Source organism: Rhinopithecus bieti, unplaced genomic scaffold, assembly GCF_001698545.2.
Source record: "Rhinopithecus bieti isolate Rb0 unplaced genomic scaffold, ASM169854v2 scaffold_23869, whole genome shotgun sequence".
Taxonomy (NCBI): Eukaryota; Metazoa; Chordata; class Mammalia; order Primates; family Cercopithecidae; genus Rhinopithecus; species Rhinopithecus bieti.
Genome location: NW_016810959.1, coordinates 167,813 through 183,797, shown reverse-complemented (window position 1 = coordinate 183,797; position 15,985 = coordinate 167,813). Strand labels below are relative to the sequence as shown.

Sequence of the window (15,985 nt, the reverse complement as noted above, 5' to 3'; positions counted from 1 at the left end):
CTTTTTTTTGAGACAGCGTCTCACTCTGTCACACAGGCTGGAGTGCAGTGGCATGATAATAGCTCACTGCAACCTCCACTTCCCAGGCTCAAGTGATTCTCCCACCTAAGCCTCTCAGGTAGCTGGGACTACAGGTGTGTGCCGTCACACCTGGCTAGTTTTTGTATTTTTATTTTGCAGAGGTGGGGTTTTGCCATTTTGCCCAGTCTGGTCTTGAATTCCTGAGCTCAAGTGATCTTCCTGCCTCAGCCTCCCAAAGTCCTGGGATTACAGGGTTGAGCCACCACACCTGGCCTCTTTTTTTTTTTTTTTTTTTTTAAGAGACAGGGTCTTGTTTTGTCATCTAGATCTCAACTCCTGGCCTCAAACGATCCTCTCCCCTCAGCCTCCCCAATTATTGGAATTGCAGGTGTGAGCCAGGACACCCACCCCCAAACAGAAACTTTTTACCCATTAAACAATAACTGTGTTATTCCTTCCTTCCTGCCCCTGGTAAGCACTGTGGTACTTTCTGTCTAATATGAATTTGCCTGTTCTAGGTACCTCATGTAGGTGGAATTGCATATTTGTGCCTGGCATATTTTATTTAGCACATTTTTTCAAGGCTTATCCATGTAGCATGTATCAGTACTTCATTTCTTTTAGTTGCTGAATATTACTATTATTAATATTATTTTTGAGACAGAGTCTCACTCTGTCCCTCCGGCTGGAGTGCAGTGGCATGATCTCAGCTCACTGCAGCCTCCTGCAACCTCTGCCTCCCGGGTTCAAAGGATTCTTGTGCCTCAGCCTCCCAAGTAGGTGGGATTACAGGCGCCCACCCCCACGTCCGATTAATTTTGTATTTTTTTTTTTTTTAGTAGAGACAGGATTTCACCATGTTGGCCAGGCTGGTCTTGAACTACTGACTTAAGGTGATCCACCCGCCTCAGCCTCGCAAAGTGCTGGGATTATAGGAGTGAACCAACACGCCCGGCTGCTGAATATTATTTTATTGTATAGAGTAATTTATTCATTCATTGGTTGATAGACATTTGGGTTATTTTCACCTTTTGGCTATTGTTCCAGATAATGCTGCTATGAACATATTTGTACAAGTTTTTGTGTGGAAATACGTTTTTGTTTCTCTTAGGTCTATAGGAGAAGAATTACAGAATCAGCTCTGTGCTTAACCATTTGAAGAACTGGTTTTCTTTTCCAAAATGGCTGCACTATTTACAGCTGTGCCAGCAAGTTTTAAAAGTTCCAGTTTCTCTGCATCCTTGGCAACATTTGTTATTATTTTTTTATTGCCACTCAAGTGGGTCTAAAGTATTTTGTTGTGTTTTTTATTTGTGTTTCCTTGATTACTGATATCGTTCAGCATATTTCCATGTGCTTATTGCTCATTTGCATACGTTCTTTGGATAAGTGAGACTCTTTGCTCATTTTTTTTTTTGAGACGGAGTCTCACTCTGTTGCCCAGGTTGGAGTGCAGTGGCGTGATCGTGGCTGGCTGCAAGCTCTGCCTCCCGGGTTCATGCCATCCTCCTGCCTCAGACTCCCAAGTAGCTGGGACTACAGGTGCATGCTGCCACGCCTGGCTAATTTTTTGTATTTTTAGTAGAGACGGGGTTTCACCGTGTTAGCCAGGGTGGTCTTAATCTCCTTACCTTGTGATCCGCCTGCCTCGGCCTCCCAGAGTGCTGGGATTATAGGCGTGAGCCACCATGCCCGGCAATTCTTTGCTCATTTTTAATTGGGTTGTCTTTTTACTGTTGAATTTTAATGGTTCTTTATATATTCCAGATACAAGTCCTTATAGTTACATGATTTACAAAAATTTTCTACCATTCCCATTCTGTGAGTTGTCTTTTCACTTTCTTGATGGTGCCCTTTGAAGCACAACATTTGTGTGTGTGTGTGTGTGTGTGTGTGTGTGTGTGTGTGTGTGTGTATTTTTAGTAGAGATGGGGTTTCAACATGTTGGCCAGGCTGGTCTTGAACTCCTGATCTCAGGTGATCCACCCGCCTTGCCGGTGAGCCACCACCGCACCCGGCCCATTTATTTATTTATTTAGCCAGAGTCTTGCTCTGTCGCCCAGGCTGGAGTGCCGTGGTGCCATCTTGGCTCACGGCAACCTCTGGCTCCCGGGTTCAAGTGATTCTTCTGCCTCAGCCTCCCAAGTAACTGGGATTACAAGTGCACACCACCACACCCTGCTAATTTTTGTATTTTTAGTAGAGACAGGGTTTTGCCATGTTCCTGAGGCTGGTCTGGAACTCCTGAACTCAAGTGATCCACCTGCCTCGGCCTCCCAAAGTGCTGGGATTACAGGCGTGAGCCACCACTCCCGGCCAGAAGCACAACAATTTTTAATTTTTATGATGTTCAGTTTATATTTGTTTTTTCCTTTGTTGCTTGTATTTTTTTTTTTTTGTCTTAACATGTCTTTTAAGTCTGTTACAATTGATGGATTCTCCCCTTCCTCCCTCTCATTTATCTGTTGAAGAATTTTCCTATTTGACCTGTAGAGTTTCCTATGACAGTGTGGATTTTTGATGCTCTGGATTTTTCTGGTTATGTTCCCATGGTACAGTTCAGCTTCTCTCTGTCTCTCTATTTCCTACAAATTGGCAGGTGCATCAAGAGATATAATCAGATTCTGTTCAAGGGCTTTTGTGTATCTTGTAGGCAGTCAGTATGTTGTTACATTAGGAGACACACAATGTGTGGTTGTGTCTCTTGTATTATTGTAGTAGCTTTGATGCTGAATGCTGATTAGGTCTTCATTGGGGTTTGCAAATGTGTGATAGTCTAATTCTGTTATCATTTGTTAGCTGACATACTTTGTTTAAATTTTATTTTAAAAATTAATATAAGCAGAGACAGGAGGATTGCTTGAGCCCAGGAGTTGAAGACCACCCTGGTCAACATAGTAAGACATCATCTCTATAAAAAATTAGAAAAATTAGCCAGGCATGGTGGTGTCAACTTGTAGTCCTCACTGTTCGGGAGGCTGAGATGAGAGGATTGTTTAAGCCCAGGAATTTGAGATTATGGTAAGCTCTGAGCATGCCACTGCTCTCCAGTGCAAAAAAGAAATTTAAAAACCCTAAAAATAGAGCTTTTGGGGATATACAATTCTATGAATTTTAACACATCTATAGATACAACAAACTACAATAGTCACTATACAGAGCAGTTCAGCCACCGGAAAATCTCCCTCCTGCTGTTGCTTTGCAGTCACACCTTACTTCACCCCTAACTCTGGAAACCACCAACCTGTTTTCTGTCACTCTAGTTTTGTCTTTTTGAAGTACCCTCTTGAGACTGTGTTATTTAGCATTATGCCTTTTGAGGGTCGTCCCTGTCTGTGGATGATTATCATTCCATTGGTGGATGTGCCAGTTTTTTATTTGTTCACTTTTAGAAGGACTTTTGTGTTATGTCCAGTTTTTGGCGATGATGAATAGAGCTGCTCTATACATTCATGTATAGATTTCTTGCTTGCACATAGGTTATATTTCACCAGCTAAGTACCTAGAAATGGGATTGCCAGCGTATTGCTACAGAGCTGTATTCCTTTTTTAGTTTTCCAGGGAATAGGAAAGGCAAGATACATGCTTATTCTGTCCTTTTGCTTAGCAGTTTTTAAAAGTAGACTGTTTCTTAGAACAGTTTCAGGTTCACAGCAAAATTGAAGAAGTACGAAGAGTTCCCATATCTCCCCGATCCACACGTACATAGCCTGCTCCACTGTCAACATCCCCCACTAGAGTGGCAGGTTTTTTCCTATTGATGAACCTATGTTGACATGTCCTTATTACCCAAAGTCTGTAGGTTTCATTAGGGTTCACTCTTGGTGTTGTACATTATATGGGTTATATATTAAATGCAGAGTGATATCTATTCACCATTATGGTATCATACAGAATAGTTCCACTGCCCTATAAATCCTCTGTGCTTTCTGCCTATTTATCTCTCCTTCCTCTCAACCCCTGGCATTGATCTTTTTACTGTGTTCGTAGTTTTGCTGTTTCCAGACATGTCATATAGTTGGAATTGTAACAATTTAAAAAATAATGAATTGGTTCCCTATCTTCTCTGAAGGTGATTTTCTTTCCTTTTTGTTTTTTGAATTGTTATGAACTCATTTGTTGGGGTTCAGTCCATTGTAATTCTTATACCTGTTAAAGCTCAAATTGTTCTTTTTTGACCAAAGGGAGCCTCTTCTGGTAGGTTCCTGAGTCCTTCTAAAGTGACTCATAGTCTGTGATTAGTCTCCTCACTACCTTATAAAATGAAACATTCCAGGAATATCTTTTACAATTTCTGCCTCACACCTGGAATATCTCCAAGAAGCCTTGAATTTTTTTCAGTGGGAAATGGTATTTCAAAACCACCGCCAGGACTGTTGGGGTGTTCTAATGCTCATTGCTACGAGTTAGTCTTCGTTTCTAATTCTTTTCAGTGGATAGTGCTGGGAGGTACTACCCTTGAAATCCTGGTTTTCAAGGACATAGGTGTGGTAGAATATTTGATAATTATTCATTTATGTTGTCACATATGTCTCTGACAGTTACAAAACAACAATACTAATATATTCACCACGGGTTGAAACCAGTTAAAACCATTCTTTGCATGCGCTCTCCATTTCCCCCCATTCCCTGTGCAGTTGTCTTCCATGTATCACTAGGTCATGTCGCCATTAGAGCGCACACCCATTATGCGCCCTTGTAGTCTGTTTGTCTTTGTCCCTGTGTAGTCGACAGGTAACTATTTAGTGCTCACCTCTATTCCTATGTCAGTATCCCTTTACCTACATTGGTTCTCTTAAACTCATTTTCTAGTAAATATCTCTAGAAAGGCTTATGGGAACAATATTCCCTGAGTTTTTGTATTTTGATAATATGTGAATGTTTGTACTTGAAAGTTAGTTCTACTGGCCGCCATAAAATTCTTGGCTTTTGTTTTCCTTCCTTGAGTATTTTATTTTCTGGTATAATATGTTACTTTTGGAAAGTTTGTTGTTAATGTAGTTTTTTTCCCTTATAAGTTACTTGATGTTTTTGCCCAGATGCTCAAATTTATTTTTTCCTTAAAAATCCTGCAATTTTACTATATCTTGGTATCAATTATTTTGGCCCAGTATTCTCCAGTATGCAATGTGTGCCTTAAATATGTAGTTTCTAATTTTTTTCTGGTGTCCTGGCATGTTGTCCAGGCTGGCCTGTAATTCCTGGACTCAAGTGATCCTCTCACCTCAGCTTCCCCAACGCTGAGAGTACAGGCCCCATTTGCTCTTTTGTCTTAATTTTGGCAAAAATTTCTTGGATTACAGTTTTTAATATTGCTTGTTCCCCTGCTTTTGCTTTTTCCAGGGATTCCTAATATGTAAAAAATGGAGCAATTTTTGTTACTTTCTTTAGAATCCTATTATTTCATCATTTCTTTTTTGGTTTTAGAATTATCTTCCTTCTCACTTTCAAATTCTTGAAGGCATTATCTGTAATATTCATTCTTGTGTTCCTTGGGTTTTATTCTTCATTTCTCAAATACATTTTTAAATTTATAATTATTTACTGAGTCGTGTTCTCACATTTCTGAGTTTCTTCTGTTCTGATGTTGTTTCTCATGCTTTATATAATTTTCTTAATGTTTTTAGCTCATTTTGAAATACTAATAGTGGTTTTAATTTTAATCTCTTGTGTTTCTGGCCTTCTAGCATGATGTATTTGTCTGTAAGGAGGATGTTGTTTTGCTCCCTATTCCTTCCCTGTTTTATTTTTTTTTCTTTTTTCTTTTGAGACGGAGTCTTACTCTGTCGCCCAGGCTGGAGCGCAGTGGCACGATCTTGGCTCTGTACAACCTCTGCCTCCTGGGTTCAGGCAATTCTTCTGCCTCAGCCTCCCGAGTAGCTGGTACTATAGGCACGCGCCACCATGCCTAGCTAATTTTTTTGTATTTTTAGTAGAGACAGGGTTTCACCATATTGGCCAGGCTGGTCTAGAATTCCTGACCTCGTGATCCACCACCTCAGCCTCCCAAAGTACTGGGATTATAGGCGTGAGCCACCATGCCTGGCCCCTTCCCCATTTTGTTATAACTTCTATGAGATTTGGATCTGAAAACTTTGCCATGGGTCAGTTTTATTGGAAGTTCATTTTCCTGAATGTTTGGAAGAAGACATAGTGACTCAGGATAGCATTTCTAATTTCACAGAGTTATTTTCCGTTATGAAATATAGATTGCTTTTGAGGTCTCCTGTTTCCATTACTGCCCCTCACTTTTATGTGGGCCTCCTCTTTCCTTTGTTTCTGGAGAACCTTTTCCTGTTCAATTTCGTTTTAATTTTCAGCAGTTTTTTTCTTGTGCGAGTGAGGCTGTGTCCTAGAAGGGAAGTCTGGTTGGTCATTTTCAAGTTGACTTGACTCCTGTGTCCACTTCAACCCTTATGCTATAGGCCCTTTGCACCATCTGTATCTTCAAATGTGCCCACTGTTCATTCCAATGAAGACTAGTTTGTTATTTGGCTTGTAGAGGGACATGGAAGAAGCAGATCAGTCTTTACCTCTCTCAAGCCTGGAGATTTGCAGGCACTGGTTTTATCTGTAACTGGAGATTAGAGTTGAGGCTGAACACTAGTTTAAAAATCTGTATATGGAATAGCGATACCCTGGAATCTAGGGCTGAGATTCTGTGCCTCGCACCTGCCCACAACCCAAGTGCCTGCCTGTGGCAGTGACTTCTTAGTGCTCGTCTACATCTAGATCTTCTTTAGTCCCAGACTGTTGGGAGCATTTAATTCCTTTGCTCCTCGATGTTTGGTGGGATCAGGTGACTGATGCTGGCCAGTAGACTTTGAGGAAGGTTGTGTTACTTCTGAGTTGGCATAGTGAAAAACCCATGAAGATACTCTGGTCTCTTTCTTGCCTAGGATATCCCTGGTCATAGGATTCATTTGATGCGGGAACAAGGTGGTCAGCCTGGCTCTTTGAGTAACTGGAAATAACCCCTGCATACCCGTGTTGGACATATTACATGAGACAGAAGTAAATTTCTGTTGTACTAAGCCATTGAAATTTTGGGGTTGTTGCCACAGCCTCACTTAGACCTATGCTATCTAATATGGCAGCTACTGGCTACACGTGGCCATTGAGCACTTGAAATGTGGCTAGTCCTAGTTAAGAGGTGCTGTAAGTTTAAAGTAATACTATATTTGGAAAAAAGGTGTAAAATATCTAAATTTTTATATTAATTACATTATTAGATAACATCTTGTATTCATTGGGTTAAATAAGATGCATTAAAATTATTTTCAGCTTTCTCTTTAGTTTTTTTCATGAAGCTGCTTAGAAAATTTAAAATTATACACGTGGTCACATTTGTGGCATTATCCACAACACTGACCCCTACCTTAGTAATTCTGTACCCCTCCCTCATTTTGACAAAAGATGGGCAGTTGATTGTGTAAAGAAACTGAATCAGTTAAATTCCAGATTTGAAGAGAGTACAGAAGAGGAGTACACTGCAGATGGGGATTAAGTGGAAGTCGACCTACTGGATCAGGAGATACACCTCCTTGCCTTTAATTTCTGTCCATGTCCTTTTTCCACTTGTTTTCAGAGCACTGACAATTGAGAGTTATACACTTCACCTAGGAGACTGAAGTACTCTTTTCTAAGAAACTGAATGGCTTCAGGGAAGAGATCAACAGAGCCTGATACTTAAGGCTGTCTGTATCTGCACAAGCAGGAGTTATCCTGCAGTGAAGCCTGCTAGTTCACAAGCCCCACCTACATGCAGAGAGGGTCTAGTTGGGGTTGACGAACCACCCATTATGTGAACAGCACCCAAGATATACCAGACACCGGTGGAAAACTTCTAACAGGAATTAACTCGTTAAGGGAAGGAGAATAATAATGTGAGTCTGTTTGCATATCATCAGGGATCTGTTTGTATATTAAGATAATTCAGATAACGAAAGTACAAGTGAAAAAATGAGTCTGTGATAAAGCTCTTCTCCAGACATCCCCATTTCTACAATAATTTTTTTCCAATTTTAAAAATCAAGGTAAAATATACATACCCAAAATTTATCATTTTAACCATTTTTAAGTATACAGTTCAGTGGTATTAAATACATTCATAACATTGTACATCCATCACCACCATCCATCTCCTATACTCTTTTCATCTTGTAAAGCTGAAACTGTACTTGTAAAACAACAACTCTCCCTTCTTCCTTCCCCCATCCTTGGCAACCACGATTCTACTAATGTCTCTCTGGTCTTGACTTATAAGTACCTCGTATAAGTTGCATTTAGTATTTTTCTTTTTCGTGGCTGGCTTATTTCACTTAGCATAATGTCTTCAAGGTTTATGTTGTGGCATGTCTCGGAATTTCCTTCATTTTTAAGACTGAATAATATTCCATTTTATGCATATACCACATTTTGCTTATCCATTCATTCACCCACATACTTGGGTTACTTTCACATTTTAGCTGTTGTGAATAATGCTGCCATTAACGTGGATATGCAAATAAAAGAGTATTGTAAACAAATGCCAACAAATTGGATAACCTAAATGAAATGGACAGATTCCTAGAAACACAAAATCGACTAAATCATGAAGAAATAGAATATTTGAATAGACCTTTAACTAGTGAGGAGATTGAATGAGTTATCAAAAATCTGACAAAGAAAAACCCTGGTCCTGATGGCTTCACTGGTGAATTCTGCCATACATTTAAGGAAAACTAATACCATTCTTCAAGTGAAAAAAAAAAAAACAAACAAACTGGAGAAAGAGAAAACTTTCCAACTCATTCTATGAGGCCAACATATTACACTGACACCAAAGTTAGACAAAGATACTACAAGGAAACTACAGATAATACCCCTTTGGAACATTGATGCCAAAATCTTCAACAAAGTACTAGCAAAATTTCCTCTGATATTTTAAGAAGTTTGCTGAAGTATGAATAGTTCTTTGGTTAATATTTTTTTGAGATGGAGTCTCGCACTGTCGCCCAGGCTGGAGTGTAATGGCATGATCTCAGCTCACTGCAACCTCTGCCTCCCAGGTTCAAATGATTCTCCTGCTTCAGCCTCCCGAGTATCTAGAATTACAGGTGCCTGCCACCATGCCTGGCTAATTTTTGTACTTTTAGTAGAGTCGGGGTTTCACCATGTTGGCCAGGCTGGTCTCGAGCTCCTGACCTTGTCATCCGCCCTCCTTGGCTCCCAAAGTGCTGGGATTACAGGCGTGAGCCACCGTGTCTGGCCAGCTAATAATTTTAGGGAGCAGATGAAAAGGTCTTCAGTTTGCTTTTAGCTCAGGTTTTTTTGTTTTAAAATTTATTAAGTGGATGGAAAGAAACATGTTAACTGAAGATTGAAGTTGGCTGAAGTATGAATAGTTCTTTGGTTAATAATTTTAGGGAGCAGATGAAGAGGCTTTCAGATTGCTTTTGTCTCAGGATTTTTTGCTTTAAAATTTATAAAGTAGATGGAAAGAAACATGTTAACTGAGGATTGGTGCTAGTTTTTATTGACAGGTCATTTCCTATAGGGAGAGCAGTAGTATAAGCGAAACAACAAAATATTCAAAATTCTCAAATAAGTACTGTTTATTATTGAAACACTCAAGATAAATGTAGAAGTTATTTTTTACCTCTATTGAGCAGCAGTTACGTATGCTAGAATCATAGTTTGAATGATTCAGACTTTGTACCTGTGATCTGACACACCTGAATTGGAGTTCCATCTCTGCTACCCACTTTATTTGACTCCATAGAGAAATTACTCAAGCCTCTTAAGACAGACACTGAAATAGGATACAGTTTCCAAGAAGGCAAATTTTTGGATTTTTTTTTTTTTGTTGTTGTTCATTACTGTATGCTGAGGTTTAGATTAGTTTCTGGGACACAGAACTAGCACTCAGTAAATATGTTAAATGAAAACGAAGAATTCCTGCCTCCGAATTGTTTTGGGGATGAAATGCGGTAATGCATGTAAAGCATTGGGCCTGCAAGTGAAGCCAACCACATATTAAACAGTACTCAGCTCTTACCTCCATATCTTACCTTCTTATTTCCCTGACTGTATTCTCACACATGAAGGAATGGCTACTTATTATTATTGCTACTTATTTTTTAAAGCCACCTACATCTCTGGAGATCTCTGTATGTGTGTTAAAAATACTATGTTTTGTAACAATTGGCCTGTCTTAGAAAACTTTTCAATTATACAGAATTTGAGATCTTTACAACTTTTTTTTTCTTTGAGTCTCGCTCTGTCTCCCAGGCTGGAGTGCAGTGGCGCGATCTCAGATCACTGCAGTCTCTGCCTCCTGGGCTCACGCAATTCTCCTGCCTCAGCCTCCTGAGTAGCTGGGATTACAGGATGCACTGCCACGTCCAGCTAATTTTTGTATTTTTAGTAGAGACAGGGTTTCATCATTTTGGCCAGGATGGTCTCGATCTCCTGACTTCGTGATCCACCCACCTCTAATCCCCAAGTGCTGGGATTACAGGTGTGAGCCTCTGCGCCCAGCCACAACTTGAATTTTCATAGCAAACTATTTTTTTTGGTCAAATTAGAAATTTATGCTTGAAACCTAGTGCTTCTTTTGCCTATGCATCTCATCTCTTAAAAGTAATGACACTTACCACGTCTGCCTCACGGATTATGGTAGTGATTGTTATCCTTGAAATTACTGGTAGGGTAGCAGTCTCCAGGCATACCATGGATTCTTCAGTTACGAGTGGCATAGCTTATGTACATGTTAACTGAAGAATAAACGGTTTTTCCAACTTCCTGTAATACTCTCATTTATGCCTGTAATGTGAATTGTCCAGAGGAGAATTTGTGGTCAATTGATGATTAGACTGATGGTTTCTGCTAGCTCTGGCAAAAGGTGAATCTAGTTGCTTTCTAGCACTTTTCCTACTAACCCTGCTTCTCACCCTGTACCTAATACCACATTTTTAGTTTAGTTTTTGTTTTGTTTTGTTTTGTTTTGTTTGAGACAGAGTTTAACTTTCTGACACCCAGACTGGAGTGCAGTGGTGTGATCATAGCTTGTCTGTAGCCTCGACCTCCCAGGCTCAAGTGGTCCTCTCACCTCAGCCTCCTGAGTAGCTGGGACTACAGGATTATGCCCCCATTCCCGGCTAACTTTTTAAAAATTTTTGGATAGAGATGAGGTTTTGCCACGTTGCTGTGGCTGGTCTCAAACTACTGGGTTTAAGCAATCCTCTTGCCTTGGCCTCCCAAAATGTTGGGATTATAGGCATGAGCCACTGCACCCAGAATCACCTTTTTAGTTTGGAAGATGACATCTTTTTTTTTTTTTTTTTTTTAGAGAAGCTTGAGGGTACCAAATTAAGTTCTGTCAGTTTCTTCTGTCTCTACCTCAAAGATCACTGTATGACTTCTTTTCTTCCTTCTCGGCTGTTTCACACGAAGTTTTCGCTTTTTCTAAGGCTCAGTCCTTATCATCTGAGACCTCCCTCTCATTATCTGTCTCTCCATCCTTGGCTGTTTCTAGTTCGATTGCAACGCTGATCAAATCTCCTTCAAGTTCAAAACTAATCCAGTAAAACCTTCCCTTGATATTGCCATTATCTCAGAGCTATGTACCGTGCTCCTTGCCCTCCCCGCTGGACTTCTCGGGATGCTAGTTGATGCCTATGTAGCACCTGTCACTGTTTCATATACTTCTTCCTGGCCACTGCCTGGTTGTCATCTACCACTTCTCTGGAATCAGCAACCCTAATAGCAGATTTAACTGCTGATTCCATGTTTTTTGTTACTTGTCCTTTTTTGCAGTGTTTTAAATTATAATCATCTTTTCACTTATTTTTTTAAAGAAGGTCATTTAAAAAAAGCATCCAGCAGTAGAAAATTTGGAAAATACGGAAAGTATAGACGACATTTGTCAACTGTAATACCAGCAGTACCTATTGTTAAACTTAGGGCATGTCGTTTCCATCGCTCTCTTTTTAAATGCATTAAACAGAGAAGGATCACAAGGTTATTTTGTGATCTGATTTTTTCTGTCTTAATATATTGTGAGTATATTTCCAAGTACTTATTTTCGTGTGGCATAACGTTTGTAGTTACACAAAGTGGCGGTGTTGAGACTGCCCTGGTTCAAATCCTGGCTTCAGTTACTGCTGCAGTGTGACCTGAAGAAAGTTACTGCTCTGAGTTTTAGTTTCCTCATCTTGAAAATAGTGATAACATTCTTAACTAACTTCTGGGGTTGCTGTAAGTATTAAGTGAGCTAACACATAGAAATAATTCTTCGCACTTAATAAACATCAGCTGTTGTTACAATATTGTCTGACTGTACTATAATTTACGTTATTTTTGTTTTTGCTTGTTCTGCCATCATTAAGCGTGTTGTAAGACCGTATGTGTCACTAAATCTGGGTGTACAACATGATTTTTTTTTTTTTTTTTGAGACGGAGTCTCGCTTTGTTGCCCAGGCTGGAGTGCAGTGGCACGATCTCAGCTCACTGCAAGCTCCACCTCCCGGGTTCACGCCATTCTCCTGCCTCAGCCTCCAAGTGGCTAGGACTACAGGCGCATACCACCACGCCCGGCTAATTTTTTGTATTTTTAGTAGAGATGGGGTTTCACCGTGTTAGCCAGGATGGTCTCGATCTCCTGGCCTTGTGATCCGCCCGCCTCGGCCTCCCAAAGTGCTGGGATTACAGGCGTGAGCCACCACGCCCGGCAGCATGATTTTTTTTAAATGTGGATTTTTATTAGTAGGATTGCTGGGCTAGTGGGTACATCATGCACACTGCTAAGTTGCTCTCTATAGAGGCTGCATTTATACCTCCCAAGGCTGTACAGGAGACCATTAGCTTCATTACATTTTTCCAAGAAACTTGATGCTATTGCCCACATTTTATGCTGCTCCCTTGCTAAAAGTGAATGACAATATGATCATGTTGTTACCTCTCTCTTGCCAAAATGTTGGACTTGATGGTAAGGGGATCACTGTGACATCATCATTACCCACAGATGTTTCTTTTTTCTACCCCCTCCTCCCCTCCTCTTTCCTCCCTCCTTTTGTTTCTTGAGAGGGGTTCTTGGCTCTGTCCAGGCTGGAGTGCAGTGACACAATCATGGCTCACTGCAGTCTGGACCTCCCAGGCTCAAGTGGTCCTCCCACTTCAGCCTCCTGAGTAGCTGGGACAGCAGGCATGGACCACCACATCCAGCTAATTTTTGTGTTTTTTGTAGAGAGGGGTTTTTACCATGTTCCTAACTACATGTTCCCAGGCTGGTCTCAAACTCGTGGGCTCAAGCGATCCACCCACCTCGGCTTCCCAAAATGCTGGGATTACAGACCTGAGCCAGCATGCCTGCCCTCACAGATATTTCTTGATCTACATTTTATTCATTATTTAGGTTCAACTTCAGCATGTATCATGTATTTATATACAGGTTCTAAATCTTTCCATTTGAAAATACTCATTTTCTATCCAAAATGAATTCAGTTTTCTTTTATTCTAGTCCCAGTCTGTGCATGAGTAAAACCCCAAGGACCCTATATCCTGATTTTACTATTTTTTGTTAGTGGTTTGAAACAGCTTTATTAAGATATAATTCACATACCATACAATTATTTAAAGGGCACACTTCAGTGGTTTTTAGTATACTCACGGATCTGTACAACCATTATCACAGTCATGTGCAATTGGTTCAGGATTTGGGAAGAAAATGTATGGCATTAGGATTAACAGTACAGTGTTTAGAGTCTGGGTTTGAATCCCAAATCTACCATATATTAACTGTGTGACTTTGAGAAAGTTGCTTAATCACTATGAGCTTCAGTTTTCTTTCCCCCCCGCCCCCTTTTTTTTAAGGCAGAGTCTCACTCTGTCACCCAGGCTGAAGTGCTATGGTACAATCTCAGCTCACTGCAACCTCTGCCTCCTGGGTTCAAGCAATCCTTTGTCTCAGCCTCCCAAGTAACTGGGATTACAGGCCAGCATGCCTGCCTAATTTTTGTATTTTTAGTAGAGATGGAGTTTCACCATATTGGCCAGGCTGGTCTCAAACTCCTGACCTCAGGTGATCTGCCCGCCTCAGCCTCCCAGAGTGCTGGGATTATAGGTGTGAGCCACCGTGCCCGGCCTGGGCTTCAGTTTTCTTATCTGTAATATGGGATTACTAGTGGTATCTGCCCCATAGTCTTATTTTAAGGATTAAGCCAGATAATAAATGTATAGAATTTAGCACAGTAACTGGCACATAGTAAATGTTTGATAAATGGAACTCAGTAAATATTGTTGCCATAATTTTGTTCTTAAATCAACCAGCAAGTGTTTGATGCTATTAGGCATTGTTATTAAATACTGGAAGGGTGTTTCTACCAGTGATTCAGAGGGTTTTCTGTATCCAGCAAGCTTTTAATATAGCTTCTTGTATTATTCTCCCGTATAAACTTCTAATTACTCTCTGAAAATACAGTTGGTTTCCTATTGATGGAGAACAATAATAGTAGCTTACACTTAGTGCTTACTGTCTGCCTGGCACTGTTCTAAGTGCCATACCTATATTAACTCCTTTGATCCTCATTTTACAGATTGAGTATGGAGGAGGTTAAACAACTTGGTCAAAGGATTACAACAGGTAAGTGGTGGAGCCAGGATTCTAACCTTGGTACTCAGTCTGGCTACAGAGCCCATGCTCTTTCTTAATCTTTGTATTCTTCTCTTTACTTCCTAAAGAATGGTAGATGCATTTCAAACATCCTGACATCTTGGCTGCTGAGGATTCTGTATGGAAAAGCACTATGAGGTCTTTAATGCTTAGTTGGAAGGAGAACTAAAATGAACAGTTGTGTGTGCTGTAGGCATGGGCCTTAGGGCAGCTGTGTATTTATCATCTGGGTCAGACTGTACATTGATGATCCTGCTTCACCACCATAGAATCCAGACCCCCCGTAGGGCCATGACCAGCCACAAAGTACCCTCCCTGACCCTCCCTGTGGAATGCCTATTTGAACTTGAACTACTCCCTCCTTGCATAGTATCAAATCCTGCGGATCCTTGGAAGGCCACCTTAAATTACTTCCCACCTGTGAAGCAGTAAACTTCAGTGCTTTTTGATTAGTCATCATGTGTGGTGATATGACATTTGCAGTATCATCTCTTACCATTATTTAAATTTGAATATCTTTATGTCTTGGCTCCTCATGTTGATTACATGTTTCTTGCAGGCAGGGAACTATATCTTAATTTTTTTTTTTTTTTTTTTTTTTTTTTGAGATGAAGTGTTGCTTTGTTGCCCAGGCTGGAGTGCAGTGGCATGATCTCGGCTCACTGCAAGCTCCACCTCCCGGGTTCACACCATTCTCCTGCCTCAGCCTCTGAGTAGCTGGGACTACAGGCACGCACCGCCATGCCCGGCTAATTTTTTGTATTTTTAGTAGAGATGGGGTGTTACCGTGTTAGCCAGGATGGTCTCGATCTCCTGACCTTGTGATCCGCCCACCTTGGGCTCCCAAAGTGCTGGGATTACAGGTGTGAGCCACCGCGCCCGGCCTTAAATGTTTTAAAATTTGCTTTAATGGCTCTTGGAAATATTACCAAGTTGTTTGTGTGTGTGTGTGTGTGTGTGTGTGTGTGTGTGTATTTGTATGTATGTATGTTTCTTTCAGTCTCACATGTCTGTCGATAATAGAATATCTCTGAAATGCAAACATACCTAGCCTCACAAACTTAGTCGCAAAGGTACATGCTGTGTTTTTGCAAGAAGGTGGGTAGTCCCTAGGCGGCTGTTGGATTATGTGCATTGTGTTGGGGTAGTAGTTGCTGCTAATTGCCTGTCTGCAGCTCCTCAGAACCTGTTGTTGCTTCCTTTTGAAACCTTCCTTGATTGCCTGAGTTGCTGCTCATCCTGCATCCAGGCCCCTCCCTTAGGCATGTGACTCACGGATTTAAAAGACAGTGCTGTGTGGTAATTAACTAC

The 15,985-nt window shown here is 40.7% G+C and overlaps 1 protein-coding gene across 3 annotated transcripts in view; it reads left to right on the top strand.

The window, feature by feature from the left end:
- BMPR1A (bone morphogenetic protein receptor type 1A) overlaps positions 1-15,985 on the top strand; it is a 166,343-nt gene that overhangs the window by 53,620 nt on the left and 96,738 nt on the right. The window contains exon 1 of one of the 3 annotated variants that reach the window (XM_017893276.1): positions 14,597-14,644. The exons of the other annotated variants lie outside the window; for them this stretch is intronic. The gene's annotated coding sequence lies outside the window, so the exon portion shown is untranslated. Of the gene's footprint in view, positions 1-14,596; positions 14,645-15,985 lie in introns of those variants that run through there. 3 annotated transcript variants of the gene reach the window in all.